Genomic DNA, 18058 nt, shown 5'->3' with positions numbered 1-18058 from the left:
TGCAGTCATGTATTGAAAAAAGGGAGATGTCCTGTGATTAAAAATCTGGTTTCCAAATAGAATTTTCTTTCTCTATCTTCAAAATATATTCTGGCTGTCACTGTCCTGAATCTATGTGCAGGCTGCTTGTCCTGCAGAAATCAGTGGAGGTGTACAGGCAAGATTAACACAGAGCCTCATCCTGCTCTGAACTCAGTAAAATTACCCACACACCTTTACCTCCGTGGCTTTTCTCCAGTATTGAGTGGAAAATATATTTGGGAGAAGCATATCAGTCTCAGAACTCAATGGGTGCTTCATTTTGTATATAATTAATATGCTTCATAATTGCTAGGTACAAGCTGGTTTGATATTGATTAGTCAGCAGGCCTTAAGGCCAGTAAATATTGATTTTTTTTTTAAGCTTTGTTGCTTTTTTTTTTTTTTTTTTTTTTTTTGAATGAATGAAGTGGTTTCAACAGAGTCAGCCATTCAATTAAAATGGTGTGAAAGGCACTTGATTCAGGCAAAACTCAAGATGAGCTCTGACAGACACACTGGGCTGAGCATCACTGCAGCTCCTGTTCTTCTGGGTGCTCCCCCTCTGCTTTTGCACAGCAGAGTCATTTCTCCCATGATTTCCACACTGAGCAGCAGGAGATGTTTTGTTTGAATGTAAGGCTCAGGTTCAGACCAGTGCTCTTTAGGTTGTGTTTGAGAGGATGCCAAACGAGATAATGTAATGCTGCCTTTTCTCCTAGAAACTATAGAGATGGGGCCAGTGAAGGGAAATGTCTCTTGTTCCTGTAGTTTTAGTCATTGTCCTTAATCAAATTCCCAGCAAAACACAGGAAAAGCCAAGCTCACAGGCAGCCTAACAACCTCTTTGACTTTAGTCTCCGAGTTCCCATAAATAGTTACGAACTAATTGTCTTTAAAAGAGAAAACCCTGTTACTAAGGGCAAGATGTTGAATGTGTTTCTGGTAAATATGCAATTTAATCTAATAGCGCTGCTCCTAGCTGTTAATATCCATGGATGACCTGTTTGGCAGGAGCCTCTGAGAGCAGAGCTGTCCTATTAACCTGCCAGGATATCTGTTAGGCTCATTTTGAGAGCCATTTGGAAGAGCTTGAAGGAGATCACTGTAAACATCATAGCAGGATGCCAGAGAAGTATCACCAGGAGCAAATGTGCTGTTTTTATTTCGCGATCAATTGTTAAAAAGGTCATTTGTGTTTTTGCATTAGAAATCATACCAAGCTAAATAGCAACATTTTGCCTCCCAGTTGGTAATTTCTGTAAAGCTGGATAAAAGCTTCAGCTGCAGACCTTGAGCTTTATCTCATTCGTTGGGTTGAAAATCCTGAAGTATTTCCTTTTCCCCCCTGAAATATTATCCTTTCCTGACTTTCAGTGTATCTGCTGTCACTCTTTTTCATATAATTTTGCCCTTGTACTTTATCTATCACACTTAGAGCTATTTCTCTCATTCCCTCTCCTACCTTGCTGAAGTTGGCCTGTTCTTAATACCTGTGAAATAATTAGATCCTATTGTTCAAAGGGATGTTATGTTGTTGTATACAGAGATAATTTTCAGAGCTTGAGCTGTAACAAATGTATAATTTAATTTTCTATTTAGGATTGCCACTACAGGGTGTTAAATTGCTGCTGCTGTAAGTGGAGCTGCACCAAATGTAGTAATGAATTTAACAGCCATATATGCACTACAGTAAACCATAACAAGTCAATTTAGGATTTTGTCTCAGGAAACACTGAGTGGTTTTATTAAAAAGCATTCACAATTCACAGCTGCAAACTATCCTGTCTTTATGTATGAATCCAAGAATCAGCTAAGTGCTCATACATGACTTTAAGGACTTATTGGCAACTGCAAGAACTTGCTCTTTTAGTTCTACAGTAAAAAAAAGTACTTTCAGAGCAAAGTACTATAAGTAAGCTTTTTTTTGCTCTGAAATATTTTCCAACTGTAGAAGCAATATGACTTCAAAATATCATTTGCTCAGTTGATTTTTCAGGCAATGCATTCTGGAATTATCCCCATGTACATTTGGAAATGGACCTTTCTTTTATGCCGTTTCAATTTTTTTTTTCCTAGTTCTCTCAGGCTTTGAACAAAAGTTAGAATATATGAGTACTTAACGCGTTAGTTCATGATTTCTCTGAAAATCACTAAATGACTGAAAGGAAAAGTATGCATGAACTGAAATTTGGAGAGTCTCTATGATCCTAAAAGGAAGTCCATCATGAATTGAAGCTGAATTCTCAGCACAAGAAATATTTTAGACTTCCAGATGATTTTTTTTTCTTTTTGGCCACAGAAATCACCCAGGTTTTAGTGGAAAGCATGCCCTATGACAACCACAAGGGTGAGGTCTAGATTTCCTTCTGAGATAACTCCTCTGGTTTATACTGGTACAGGTTCTGCAACAGCTCAGAGCAGCACTAGAATGCAACAAGGTCCAAGCAAAATTTATCAAAGATTTGGGCAGCTCTCTTTGTGCCTGGGGCACTTTTTAAGCTAGGCCACATTCCTCAGGGAGACTGGAGCCCTCAGAAGGCTCAGCAGGGAGCAAAGGCTGACAAGTCCTGCAAGCTTTCACCTTTCCTTACCATTTTCCATACCTGTGGTCACCTTTCTCTCCTGTGCCACCTTGGGCAGGTCCTGGGGCTGGCTGCGTGCTTTTGCAGCACTGTCAGGAATGTTCATGAGTAACAGGCTGTCCTCTTGAGGTTTCTTCTGAAAATGAGAATAGGAGGTGGATGGTCAGTGAAAGAAAGTGAGTTAATTTGCAAGGTGCTTCTTCACTGGTGTGAAGCTGTACACTTGCTCTTAAATTGATTTCTTCCTTATCTTGGCTCCATGGATGAAGCCATCTTAGTTAAAACTTTAAAGAGTTTGCCATCAAGGTGTCACTTAGCAGCCTGCTTTTCAGAGAGGAGAAAAACAGGTCCTGTCTGTCTCTTTGCTCTGAATGTTTGCAGAGGACAAGATTAATGTGCTTAACATGTTCAGTCATGACAGAGGAAATGCTTGTTTGCTGTTTCTTGATAAGCTCATGGTTCTTCCCCACTCAGTTCTGAGATGTTTGTTTACAGAAGGCAGGAGAAAGATACAAGAATTTTGTAAATATTCCACAATAGTGGTATGGCAGTACTGAATTTGTGGTGGAGTTGCAATGGTTTTTTTCAGTGTTAAAAGTTAATTTCCACATATTTTCCAAATGTGCAAAAAGAGATGCTCTGGTACTGCCTGTACTTTGCTGTCCTCAATTTAAAAAAATAATAAATTAGAATCTGCATGTTACACAGTAACATTCTTCTTATGGAAATGATTGCAAACCTGGAAGGGAGGCAAGAAGCATCCTGCTAGACACAAAATCAAATTTCTATATGAAAAATCTGATGTTCACTTGGTTTATCTATGGATTTCTTAAACTTTCTGATACAATAATTAAAGAAAAAAAGGAAAACACTTTAAAAATCCTGTTTGTGTGTTGATTGCTATGGGAGTGATATCTGTAGCTTGATGTTGTCAGAAAGAAGTGGGAGATGCTCATCCTTGCCACAGTGGAAAGAGATGATACCTCGGGAGCTGCTAGAGCAGAACAAGAGGGAGGATCCCTGAGCTCTGAGCGGAGGACTGAGGTGAGCAGAACTCAGTGAGGTTTCCCTCACTCACTGAGGTTGTGAGAGGCTCCCCAGGTCCAGGTGCTGGGCTTGGTTGCAGGGAGACAAGAAAACTCTGGATGTGACTGCAACTCAATACTGAAGTACTGCTGCAAAAGGCAGTTTAATTATAAATATTTTTTTCATGCAAGTGTCTTAGAGAGAGCACCCTCACACAAAAGCTGCTCACATCCCCTTTGCTCATGACCACGTGGATCTTTTGTTAGCTTGTGTTTTTACACAGGAGTTGTACAAATCTTGATCACAAAGGCAGTATTTGGTCAAGCAGCTGTAGCCTGCTCTCAGTCACCACCCACCTCCTCTAAGTTGCTCTGTGTTTTTACAGGAATCATAAAATAAAACAGTGGAGGTGAAAATGTGGTGTGATAAAGGGCAACCCACGCAGCAGGTGAGGGAAGCAGCAGAATATACTTGAAAGGGGGAAAGATGGTGCATCAGAAAATCCTTTGTTCATGCACTTTCATGATTATTTCATTTGAACTTTTTTCCGAGAGTGGCTGTAAGTGCTCAGTGTTTCTCACCTTTCCCTTTAATAGCACCTGAAATACGAGAATCAAACCTACTTTTTCATCCAAATTAAAGAGAATGGACATAGAAAATAATGCAGCATGTGACACTCCTTTTTCTTTAGTGTACCTCTAAAATCCATATGTTCATGCACAAACATGCCTACACAGTGTTCTGGAATTAAAGTATTCTGATCTGTAAATGCTTAATGTATATCTATTTGTGCACCAGATTTGTCTGAGCAGTTTGTGACAAGGAAAGGGTGATCATGGACAAGAGTTTAGGGGAAATCAGTTGATAGTCACTCTCAGAGAAGAGTAGCAATGCAGACTTCAATAAGTACTGGAGAACTCTGTTGCCCTGATTTTGTAAGACTTTGTTAAGCCTTCTGATGTTTACATTCTTTCAACAAACTTTCTCACACACAGTTCTGTAAATAACCTATGTTTTGCATTCTTTCATGGAGGTGGAGAGAATTGATAGACCCTTGGTCTGTCCAGTGGCATTGGAGAGGTGGCACTGTCACCCTCCAATCCACTGTCACCTTTGGAAAACTATAAATGTTGGAGTCAGAAAATAAAGTGTGTCTTTTTTGTTCCCCTCGAGAGCAGCAGTGTCTGTGTCCTCATTTCGTGCCTTATCACAACAGAACTCCACTATTCTCCCAAGTGCTTACAGACCGTGGGGCACAATTAACACATTTAAGCATATTTTTGCTTAATGTGCCACTTAGAATCTGGAGGCCATACTTATTTTCAAAAGAATGTTAAGCCCTTTAGGGAATGTCTTTGGGACCTGCAGCTCATTTCTCTGAAAAAAAAAAAATTACTTTCCCTGAAAAAGCAGCTCAGTGGGGATGTTAAGAGGGATCTATCACAATCAGTTTAATTATCATACCAGAGGAGCTGTGGCCTCTGTGCAATGCTGCAGCTGAAACACAGCTGAATATAGGACATTAAGCTGTAAAAAGGGAGTGGGGGGTACCAAAGTCACCTCATCTTTTTCTCTTGGGCAGTAACAGCAAGCATGGCCCCTGGGGCTGCATGCAGTGACTCTGTAGGCAGCTTTTGGCTTGTGTCTTGGGTGCTTTGCAAATTCTTCTTTGCAGCTGTGGAAACCTTCCAGATTCTTCTTAGACGCTGCATTTTTCCTGTCTCACTGATTCTTTTGGCTCCTTGTAATCTGTGTTCTGCTACAAGTACTGCTACCTTCCTCTCTGTACAGCAGTCTTTGCTAGAATGCCAATTTGGTGATGTTAGACCCTTCTGGGGAATGTTTTCCTTCATCATTTACATCCTGGGCTCTTGTTCTCTTTGTGTGTGCCAGTCAAAAGGTTTTTAGCCTGGGCAGTGTCTGTTGTGGACACAGGAGCTGCTCTCTGTCACACCCTCTGAAAGCCTCCAGAATGTGCAAAAAAACCCGTGGCTTTGGAGGCAGACAGAAGCAAAGGGGTCATTAAATGCAGGAATAGAGCTTTCTCACTCCATCTCACCAGAAGACCCAAGCCTTGTGGCAGCGGTGTGGGGGCACAGATGGCAGAGTGAGAACAGCACGGGAAGCCATCAGGAGTCCCTGGGAACTGACTTCCAGGGAGCTGCGTGGCAAACGAGGGGACATCACTGCCAGGACAGAGAGCAAGGCAATCGTCTGTGCAGCCATAAAATAACCTTCACCTTTCCTGGCCCAGCTGACACTGCAGTAAACAAGCTCAGACTGGGAAAGGCACATGGTAAATGTTGCAGATGAAGTCATAAAAGTCTGGCAGCCACAGCAGTTCATGTCTTTCATAAAATCTGTGAAGAAGCAAATGTGAAGATAGGGACTGGCGAAAGCATCAGTGCAAATCAATCTACTTTTCACCATCTCAGAGAAAAAAAGCAGCCTTGAAAGGCCTGCTGGGCAGATCTCAAAGATAATGTGCTGCCACATGTTAGTGGAACTTGCAAAGCAAGATGGGGTCCAAAATGCTTGAGTGACTCAGGGGCTGGTAGAGGGATAGAATTTTTTTTTTCACTTGGGTGTTGCCACATTTCTCTTCACAGAGAAAAGCAAGGCACAATTCTTCCTAAGAATATGTCTGAGATTCACATTCTCTGAACCTCAGAGAAAGGGAAAACACAATTCTTATCAGTTGCTGTGCCTGTGTTTGTGCCAAAGTAGAATGCAATATGGAGAATGTTTACCCAGGGTAATAATGTTTTGTTCCCTTTGCCTATGTGGGCCAAGAGTGTGTGTATGTCTGGACAGTCATGGGACGGTCAGGAGATGAGTGCAGTTCTGTGCAGAGTGAGTGCTTGGCAGATTCAGTTTAGATGTGTATAATAAAGTAATTAAATAGCCTTCTGATATTAATGGAGTCCACCTCATCATTTCTCCCTGCCACGGGGGTTGCATTGAATACTGTACTCGGGGTTTCAGCAAGCCTGGGATAATTCAGTGATCTGCTTTCTGTAAATCTTCAGTGCTCTGTTTGGGACTGCCATGCACGCACTGGAACAGCTTGCTGTGGCTGGTGCTGCTGCCTGGGTCTGCTTAATTCTAGCAAAACTTGTGCAGGAAACACTAGTAGCCATTTTGCACTGATTAAGGGGAAATATTTCTTTGGCTTTGGAGCTTTTAAAGGAAATCTTAAACTGAGTTTGAAATTATTTTTCTTGTCGTGAGACAAATACCAGTTTTGCTGGTTAGTTCTTCATTGGAGGTTCTCTGAGCCGGTCTTCCAATCGATTTTTGAGAAAACTTCACAGTGACTGCCTGGAAATATATATCAGATGGTTTTGAAGGTGAATTAACATGGTTTTGATGCTTGAGATTGGACTCCCTCTGTTTATTCTTTTCTGGCTTTTTACTTGCACGCACCTTCCCTGTGCCAGGCTTTGCAGTAGTGCAATGAGTTTGAGTGAGCTGAAAGGTGACTGTGATTGCCAGGGCAAGGACAGTGTGACCAGGGCTGGCAGGAAGAGAGGAGAGCCACTTTTGTCACAGTGGTAAGAAGTAACTTGATGAAACCACATATTTGTCAGCTGTGCTCTGGTTCTGGTTTTAACTTTTATTTTCCTGACAATCTAGGGGGAAACTTACTAAGCTTGCCTCTAGAAAGAGAAAAAAAAATTAGATTTGTTTTCTGTGGTTTTCTAGTCTGTCATCTGCTCTTTAGGGTTAGCAATCCACCACAGACTTCTGTAATCCCTGGGCTGCTGGTAGTACGAAGCTTTAGTGCTTCTCTTAGGCAGGAATGGGTGATTCTCACCTTCCAAAATCTCAGTTCCTGCCCAGGGAAATGAAACCTCACCTCTCTGGGTGAGCTGAGCCTGCTTGTTAAGTGACTCTGTGGGGGAAGAGCTGCTGAGCAATTTGTTGGGAGGAAAGACAAAACCTCCCAATTAACTTTAAGAGGATCGTATTTTTTGGCTCTTGGCCACAAATGTTTAATAGCAAGTCAAGCTTGGCAGAGCAGCTTTTCTGCCCAGAGCTGAACTGGTAAGTCAAATTCACTACCCTTTGACAACTTAATTTTGACTTCAGGCTTGGGGACAAATCACAAAGGAACACGAGTAATTGTGCAACAGCTGTCATAGGAGGAGGGGGGAAATAAAATTTAAAAAAAAGAAGACCAGTGTGTAAGTCATGGCATACTACTTTAGGAAGCATAAAACTTGCAAAAGTGTCCCTGGAGCAGAATTGCTCATATTTCTGAGTTTCCTTTCATAAAAGGAAATCCAGCTAGTTGTTGAACTAGACAGTTACCCCACAGATGTTAGCTCGGCTACGGCTCTAACACAGCTCTGGAAGTAAGGGAACACATCACATGTGCTGTGTACACAATTCAAATGACATGTTTAACTTGTCAAGAAAAAGGATTTTGAGCATAAGGCAAAAGCAGTAAAATGGTTCTTCTGGGACGTTTTTGGTGGTAAAGTTTTCATTAAAAAAAAATAGGCTTTTGCATCTCTGGGTTTGGAGATGAGAGAGAAATATGACACTGAGCTTACAGAGTTGCTTGTTCTCAGGTTGAAGCGTGCAGACATGAATGTGCTTTCAAAACAAGTAGGAAAAGTGAGGCTGTGCTGCCAGTGGAGAGACATGAGTGACTTCTGTGAGTTAAAAGAGCATTTGCTGTGGTAGCTGGCAGGGAACTGCAAAGAGAAGAGAACAAGGAGAAGTTGAACTAGAAATACAAACTGTTAGAAACTGTTGAAGGCTGAAAGATCAGGTTGCATCAGTGCTTACCAAATGTCTCAAATGGAAAGCTGGATAGGAAAAAAAAAAAGAAAGCCTTCCTTCTCTCAATCAACTCTTCACTTTTTGAGGACATCATCTTCATTCAGAATTTTTGCTCTCCTGATTAACAGTTAATTCAGGATGAATTACTGTGCTTGAGAAGAGCTCAGCCTCTAGTTGTTTAGCTGTTAAATAATGGGAAAGTTGGGTAATTTAGTTTATTTCAGAGCATAGCTCAGAAAACACCACTCACAGATTCTAGCAGACCATCACCACTGAAGGAAGAGAAGCAAAAGGAGAAACCACGTTAGTGAATGAATAATTGTGATGGTGCTGGTAAAGGTAGACTTAGTCACAGATGGGTGTGAAATTATTTTCCTCTCATCTTTGTGCAGGGAAATTCATTTTTGCCTACATATAGCAGAGCAGCTTTGAAGCAGCTTTTCACACGTTACATAAATATGTATGAAAAAATGTTTATGACAAGATTAATCCCTTTTTGCATCTCAGTCTTGCAGGCAGCCTCAAAATGGATTTCAAATGGCAATCAGAATAGGAATACCTCTACTTGAGCTTGTTGTAAAATGCCCTCACCAAAGGGAGAAGGATGACTAAGTTCAGCTCAAACCACTGGCTCCAGTTGCTAAATCTGTGCCCTTCCTGCCTCTTACAGCAGTAGGTGTGCTATGGACAGGAGCTAGGAAAGTTTTCCATGAGTTTTTCATTTCTTTGACTTTCTCTAGTTTCTGCAGTAGGTAATACTGACCCAAATCTCTTATTCAATCAATCCTTTTTCCCAAATTAGTGGAATGTTATAACTCTTCTCCCTGGCTGTGCTTACATTCTTGTTTTCCAAGTTTGTTTGAACTAATTCCCAGAGAGCTTTCGAATGTGCTAACTGTATAGAATACATTACTTTGCCATCTGTTTCGGGAAAGACACTTTTCCCATTACATTCCTATCCTGTAATTATTGAAACTCTACAGTGAACTCTGCAAAGCACAGGTATTTATAGCCTTGTAAGCATACTTTCTTTTGTTTCAGCAAGTGTACACAAGGAAAAAATTTTGTTCAACTTTTGCAAAGGTTTTTTGTTAGTGCCCTGAAACAGATATTTATGTGATAGTCTAATAATAAATTTAACTCTCTTGTATAAACATCTCTATTCATATGTTGAGGGTCCAAGTAAGATATTTGATTTGAGATTCAGCTCTTTTCATGGAAAAAATTGATTTGGGGTTCAGGTTATGTGTAAAATTTGTGCTAGTCCAAGTCAGCCCATTTCCACCATTCCCAGGTTCTGCAAAATGCATCTTGCCTTCCCCAGCTGAGCTGTTGTCTGGACTTCTGAATGGGTAAATGCACCAAATATCTAATTGTGAGAAACAACCCCAAACAACTGTTTTAATTAACTATTTTAAAATGCTACTTTTCTGTGGTTTAACCTTGGAATTGTTAACTTTCATGGACTGCTACAGAGCAAGAGAAAATGGCAGGAAGGAGTTACCGGGCATGTAAAAAGCCTCATTTTTTCATTAGCTGCTCTCAGCAGATTTATGTGCAGATAATTATGGGGTTTTTTTTGTTTCTGTTGCTGGAGAAGAAGGCTTGCAAGTGGATTCTAGATTTTTTTTTTAAGTGCAGGCAGAGAACTTACTGAGCTGAAGATGCCCTCAGGAACCAGCAGTGCTGGGTCAAGGTGATCTCTTGGGTGCCAGGCAAGCTCGGCGTCCTTGGGTGCTTTGGCACAAATTCTGCCAATTTCTGCTGCAGCCCGAGTATTTCTGGGCTGAACCAGAAATAAAACCAGACTTCAGGCTGTGCAGTGAGCGAGCTGTGTGCTGGCAGAGCCTTTCCCAGCACAATTCATGGCGCTCAGGTCTGAAGGAAATCGATGAACCCCTCCAGACTGAGGCACAGACGCGGTTTGTCACAGACAGCGCTCGTGTGCTCTGCCGCTGAAACACCTTTGTGAGCATGTCCTCAGTGATCAATGGCTACAACGATACTGCCATAAAATCACTCTTTTCTGGGGTGTCAGACCTTGCTTTTCCACAGCTGACATGAGGAATGTGGCTTTGGGTTAAAGCAGAGAAGCAAAGCAAAGGTTATTTTCTCTCCTCAGGGTTGTTCCTCTCACTTTTCTGGGCAGGTAAGGCCCCTGGTTTTCTGAAGGTGTTGGTGCAAGTTGGAAATGTGTTCTTAAAACTAAAATATGAAATATGTAAAACCTGACTTTGGGTAACAAGGCATGCCTGAGCCAGACCAGCTCCTCTAGAAATTTCTAAAAACACAAACAATACTGCAAAAAACAACTGAATCAAAATCCTTTGTCAGGTAGCAGCCATCCCAGTGTACAATAAACACTTCCTTAGTGGAAAAATTATTTGTTTTCAACTCTTTTGGAGCTGTTTTGGCAATATTCACTGTGAGGCTTAAGGTGTTTATAGCACACCTGCTGACACGAATCCAATAATGGATTCATAGGCACAATCTAGCCTTGTTATTTTTAAGCTAGAGTGCTTAATAAGCATGAAGTAATACAAGAAATTTGCCTGGTAAAATAAACTGTGAATACTTTAATCAATTTACCCTAATGCTTAATTGTAAGAAAGAGTAACCAGCGTGTTGATTAGAGCTTTTCACAAAGAAAAAACTAATTTTAAAGAAGGGTTTTTGTTTTTTTTTTTAATTATGGTGCATTTACATAAATGCAAATTGTGGAGTTTGGTTGCAGAACCCTGCCCCATTAGGTTTTTTTTTTCCTTTGACCTAAAATAATTTGATTTTGGTTCAGTGTGGGTACAAAATGAGTCATTATTTATTGACCAGAGGTATTGGATCTGAAACATAGATGCAACCAGAGGAAATTTTAGGTGGGAAGAGACTGCTGAAAACTTGTCCAGACTCCTCTTTAAAAAAAAAAAAAGTCTGGGTAAAATTGTTTAGGACATTGTCCAGAACACTGCCATCAAAGGATATGAAAAATCAAAAGTTAAGTATAAGGAAGAGGTTAGGATTTTCTGTCAAATTGTTCCTGGAAAATCTTTTTTGATTTCTGCATCCTTCAGAAGTGTTTTCAAGTATATCCTTTACATGGTCTGTAGAGAGCAAGTTAAATCATTTTAATTTTTTGGTTTTGGGTATTATATTGAGAAAATAACGAACTGGTAGGCTTGAACTTTTATTGGAAATGGTGGCTCTTGGCTTGAGGACAGTTTGTTCAATACCTAGATGATTAATTCTTTCACAAACTGCTGCAAGTTGCCTTCAGAGCAGAAGTTACTAAAACGATTTGGTGGGAAAGCCTGGAGTTTGAGTAACTCTGAAAGAAGCAAAGATCTTAATAAGAAAAGTTCAGTTTAGGCTTTTAAAAAAAAAAAATAATAATTATAAAGAGATCCACTTGCTTTCTTCCCATGTTTGCCATGGTTAACAGAAAACTAATTATTTTATGCATGCCTTTTAAAACAGGAGATATTTTTCGCTATTTTCATGTTTTACAGCTTTCTGTCTGAAATATATATAATTTATAGCTTGTTTAGAAATTTCCCCTTTGATATAGATAGTCAAAGAAAAGGAGAATATTTTCTCCTGATCATGAGAAAAATAATCTATGGGGTTTTCACATGGAATTTGTCTTAAAATGCTTGGGAATTCTTTTCCCACTGAGTATGTATCAGGGGAAATTTATGAGGAAATTTTAGGTCAATTCATTTCTACAAATTGAAGACTTGTGCATCTACTTAAGACTATTTTGATAAGAAGTAACAATACCCACATATTGGGAATATTAACAACTTTGTGATGGGAGTGAGTTAAAAAGGCATTACGTGCAAAAATTTTATTCTAACAAAGCAACCAGTTCCACTTGATTGTTTAAATCTTCAATGAATGACAGAAATAAGTTGAATCAGTGTTTTATTTATGGATAACACTTCCAAACACAGTTTTGCACAGAGATTTTGAGCCACCAACCAGCTTTTCCCTGAGTGAAAATAGTGCAAATTCCCTGCAGGAGTTGGATCCCTTATGAAGACCACCCCCTCAAAGTTGGTTTTTAAACTTTCCTTTTGAAATTTAAAGGTAGAAAAAGGACATTTATTGAGAAGAGATGATTTTTTTTTTTTTAAATCTGTTGGGTTTACTCAGATCAGAAAAAGGACCCCTCTGTGTAATGCTGCTTCTTTCTGGGGAGCAGTTTTCAGCATGACATCAGGCTGATGTGCAGTGTAAATTTAATCAAGTAATGACATGCCATTAAAAGTCAAAGAAAAGAAATTGAAGATATTTTAAAATGAAGGACAGCAGGAGACTTTTGTAAGCCAATTTTATTTTGACCAAGAGTGAAATGTAAGAGGTGTGGTTTTTCTTTCCTTTCATTGAGTTCTCCATCCTTTTGAAATTAATTTCACTGATATTATGTCAGTTGTAGGGAAAAAAAAAAAATCCTCTACATGTATTTCCAGTTTATTGATCAAGTAATTTTATCTGATTTCTTCTTGAGAATTTAGAGGACAATGCATTGAGGAGGTGTGTAAACAGCATGAATAAGAGTCATCTGCTCTTGTCCCAGCTGTACCGAAGGTTCTGAACTGGAGTCAGCACCTCTTGCTGTGTGCATTACCAGGGCACCTCCCAGCTTCCAGAGCTCCTCAGCAGGAAAGGGACAAATCCCTCTTCATCAATTTCACAGCAGAACAGTGCTCCTTTTTGTTAAACTGTAGCAACACCCTGTGATTTGTGGTTGGGCTTTAAAAATAAAAACAACCTGTAGAACTTTTATTGCGCCATTTGTGTTTTAATAGGTGCTTTAATCGGATTTTTAATATGAAGGGAAATTACCCAAATATTGTAGTCAGTGTAACCGAGTAGTGCCATTCTTTTATTGTTGTTTTTGTTTTCCCAAGGTGATTAAGACAGAGCTGGATCACTGTGTTTTATGTAGAGGCCTCTCAGGGAAATGTCTTCACAAGGAGAGTGGACTTTGCAATTTCTCCCAGCACAGTCCTTGGGAGCACCCACATTGGATTCTTTGAGTGACAAAAAGCTGGGGGATGGACTCTGGGAGCCCACCCAGTGCTCTTGGTGGTTTGGGCTGGGCTGTAATTCTTCTGCCCTCCTTCTTCTGTGACTCTTCTATCCTAAAAATGTGTGCAGTCTGAATGTGGGGCTCTTAGCATCATTTGCCCCACGTGGTTGTTCCCTTCCTGGTGTGTTCTCCTGCTTCCTGAAGTAGGATCATGGAATCACAAAAGAGTTTCAGTTGGAAAGGACCAGTTTGGAACTGAACAGGAGCTGAGCAAGGCAGAGCCCCTTGCTGGGGAGTTGATAAATCAGCAGTATCTCTCTGGTCTTACCTGTTCTTAACACTCTCCACAAAGGCTGGAGGAACAAAACTCTGCTGTGCTCTTCAGTGCCTGCCCACATCATCAGACAGACTATTGCAAACCTCTGTTTCTTCTTCAGACTGTTGTCTCTTGGCATTGTGATTTTAGTGCAGATTTTCCCCCTGCTATCTGTTCCTATGCTGCAGATCACACAATTTGTTTTAGAAGTGGTTTTATGTCAATCAGAGGTGCAAACATTGTCCTGTTTGCAGCTTTTCCCTCAAATCTTATCATTTAATCCATGCATTCCCTAAAGTGGCCATGTGGGGTTCTCCTTGGCTGGTTTTCATTTGCTGGTTTGAAGGAAGGAGAAAAAGCACTAGAGAAGAGGTTTCCAGATGGGACCATAACATCCAGGAAGAAAATAATCTGGCTTCATACCTGCACTTCAGTACTGGCAGCAGGCTTAAAAACCCTCCATGAATCCATGGCATTATTTGCTAATTGTTTGTCATATATAATCCAGATTAATTTATACTATAAATGTCATTTTGCAGGTCACTTGAGCAAGCTAAACAGGCCTGCAGGTATGAAACATGAGTTAATTCATGTGTTTCTGGTAGAGTACTATCTTTGTATCCTCCACGTAGAATCAGTCATGGTACCAAAGTTTGCACTGCATTTCCCAGAAATTGCTGCAAGGGGAGAGTCAGGAGGATCATCCAATCCATCCTTGGGCTTTGGGAGATGGGAATTAAATGTTTCCTGTTGCTTCTGATAAAAATGGGCTTTGGAGAAAAAGGAGGTGAACTCCACAAGTCTCTGCAAATAACTGAAGTGTGTTGTTTTAATTTCCTCCCATGTAGGCACATTTCTGATGTTTTAAGTGACTCTTTTGTCCAAATTGAGCTAATTAATACATTCTTCAAGTGGAAATGGTAAACTATTGACTGCTGTCCTCTTAGCACACTTTTAAATTTTGTTTTGCAAGGCCACATGACATTCTACTTTGCCTCTCCCACAGAAAACTGCTTTCCTTCAGCTGCTCTTGAAATGGTGTTTTCCAGCTCTTGATGGCTCTTTCACCTCCTCTGAGCTCACCAAGAAAGCTGTTTAAAAACCTGTGCCAAAAACTGGGCTCAGCTATCTGTGCCTTTTAGAAGGCACTCTTCACAGCTGGTCACTGTGATCCAGTGACAACAATTCAGCCCTCTTGGTCTGGATTACAATTTTCCATTTAATATCTGTGTATAGACCTTTTATTTCCTAAGCATGCCTTCATCTATCTTATCTCCTTTAGTTTTGAACTTTTTTTCCTTCAATTTGTCAAAATCAGTTTGAAATTTGAGCTTGTCCTTGAAATTTCTTCCAGCCACTCCCAGTATTTTGACCCTTCTAATTACTTAAATTTCCTTATGTTAGCCAATAAAGAAATAAAGACAATTTAGAAATAAATAATAAAGAAATTTATAAATAAACTGTTGAAGGTAGTTGGGTCTGAGGTTGAACCCTTTTCAAGACCAAATTTAAGTCTTACAAGTTGACAGCAAACTACTGATGACACTTAAAGTACAATTTTCAGGAAGCTGTGCCCTGTTTGATGAGCTTGCTTAGGAAACTGTCACCTGAGGCAGTGCCAGAAAACCCTCTTGAATTCAAGACACATCACAACTGCTGCTGTCCCGTGTCTGCCAGGCCAGTCACCCTGCCAAGGAAACGAAAATAGCTCAACATGGCCTGTTTTCAGCAGCTTTATTGCTGCTTTATTACCTTGCTATTTGCCAGGTGCTAATAAACTGTTTAGCAAACAGTCTTTTTTAGGGATATCTGGGCCACCGTGGCTTTACAGCTGTGCTGATGGTGCTGAACCACAAATGAGTGCCTGGGGTTGAGAGGAGCTCAGGGGGGCTCCTGTGGCTGACTGGGGCTGTGCGTGGGAGGTGTGACCCTGGCTCTGTTTATTTGAATTAAATGTGAATTTATGTGTGCCCTGGGTGCTCTTCTGTCCTGGTCTGCACAGCTCTGTGATAACCTCCTGTGCAGAGGGAGCTCTTCTGCTGGGGCTGCCTTTTTCTTTGGTTCAACCTGGCTTTGAGTCCACAACTACCTTGTGTTTTAGTGTTTGGAATCTGTATCATGCCTTAAAAAGGATTGCTATTTACTGAAAAAGTTCTGGAGCCTGCCTTTTGTAATGCTGGCAGCATGGATGGCTTTCCTTGGTCTTAAATTTTTGAATGCTCACCTTCTGCTGAGAGGGAAATCCCTAACAGAAATTTTTTGTTACTCATCTTGAGAACTGGACTTGTTTTCTTCCCGGCATGAAGGACTGACAACATCTTAAACATCTCTATAAATAACTTCTGCAAGCAATTCAGCAATGAAAAATATTATTATATTTCCCAGTCTGAAGCAAGATCATCTTATGTGGAATATATAGTTGGAAACTCTCAAACCTTTTCTGCTATGCCTAGAGTGTATTAGAAATGGGAATTGTTGAAATGTGAATTAAATTCCAGATAAGAAAATGTCTGGTTATGCAAAGCAAATTCCATTTTGGCTCTTAACCTACCTGTTACATCCCAGTTAAACAGCAAATACAGTTTATGTTCCACTTCTCTTGTCAAGGATTTTTTTTTCTTTAATATTTTTATAAATACAACATCTATCTTGTATTAGTTTACTGTCTTCTTTTTCATCTTGAGCTCAGATGAAATTGCAATGGAGGTTGTTTTTTTTTTCACATGTGGAAGTATACATGTGAGCCAGAAAGCACTCTAGATAGTAGCTAAAACCAAACTAGTTTTTCTAATGAGCAAAATAGCTTTTATATATATATATATTTTTTTTTTTTTAGGGACATGCAAACAAAGTGAAAATCTTGATATTTGATGAAGAGACATGCCAGTGTCTTTTCTGAAGTGATGCCTTAGTAGACTAAAAGACAAGGACAACCATGGAATGTAGAATATTCCTTGTTATAAATGAAAATTGCGAGTCAGCCAATTTTAATAAAAATATGAAATATAAAATTTATTTCGCGACCGTAATAACAGTCCGATAGCCACCACCAAAAACGGACAGCGTATCACCCCCGGTCGATGATACGGGTGAACGAGAGGAAAGCACCCCCTCACTGGTGCCTTGACCTCCCCGTCCACACCAACTGCTTCGAGGTAGCAGTTCTTATACAGTTTATTTCGCCCGCGGCAGAAAGTCTTTGTTTCTTTCGGAGTTCTTCATAGTCATGTTGGTATCTTTCTCTGGCTTGGGCTGCACAAAGACTTCGTCTGGGAATACAACGATGCACTTCCCTGGTTCCCGGAATCTGGCATTCAGATTCAGGATGATGATGATCCTGGCCCCCCTCAGATAAGCATCTCATCTGGGCCATCAGCACCTGGCGTCTTTGGGCGTAGGTGCTGTTGAATGCTCATCCTTGGTGCAGCTGGAGTGTTGGTGATTCCTCTCTGTGTGTGGAGACACGAGGCTTGACTCTATTTCAGAAGGCTGATTTATTATGTTAGATATTATATTAAAATGCTACATTAAAGCTATACTAAAAGAACAGAGAGATCAGAAGGCTCAACAAGAACAGAACAGAATAACAAAAATCCTGTGACTGCTCACAGCCTTGGCACAGGTGGCTGTGATTGGTCATCAATGGAAAACAATCCACACGGACCAATCACAGATGCACCTGTTGCATTCCACAGCAGCAGATAGGAATTGTTTACATTTCTCTCCTGAGGCTCTTCAGCTTCTGAGGAGAGGAAAAATCCCAGCAAGGATTTTCCATAATATCATGGCTACACTGGAGTCCTCTTTGGATGCAAATGCCGCAATATCCCTCTGCCGTGGGTCATCTGGCCAAGAATTCCCAACCTGAAGGAAAAAGGGATGCTACCCCCCCCCTCCACAGTTTATTTTATACACTTATATTTTATACAGCGTTTATTTCCACGAATTACTAATTACATTCCTAACATTCCTCATCTCAGTGCTGCCACCAGTTTTATCTTGCCTGTGCCAGAGTCCAAGTTTTAACTTTGCAACTTTAATGTGCATCTCTCTTTATTTCATGGAAGGTGATTAAGAAGCTGCTTTTTCTTAGTCCCCTTTGTCCATATGTCACTGCATGCAAGTGATCTCATATTGTCACCCTGAGAAGAGCAGATGGGCTGGTTCCTTCTGGACAACAATAATTCACTGTGTTTTTCACTTTTCCCCTATGAAATTTGTACTAAAATTGTTGTCCTGGAGTAATAAACCTGGAGCCAGATGGACCTACCATTTGAACTGCACAACCTTCCA

The sequence above is a fragment of the Onychostruthus taczanowskii genome, unplaced genomic scaffold, assembly GCF_017590055.1.
Source record: "Onychostruthus taczanowskii isolate IOZ18803 unplaced genomic scaffold, ASM1759005v1 scaffold20, whole genome shotgun sequence".
NCBI lineage: Eukaryota > Metazoa > Chordata > Aves > Passeriformes > Passeridae > Onychostruthus > Onychostruthus taczanowskii.
This window is presented reverse-complemented; position numbering follows the sequence as displayed.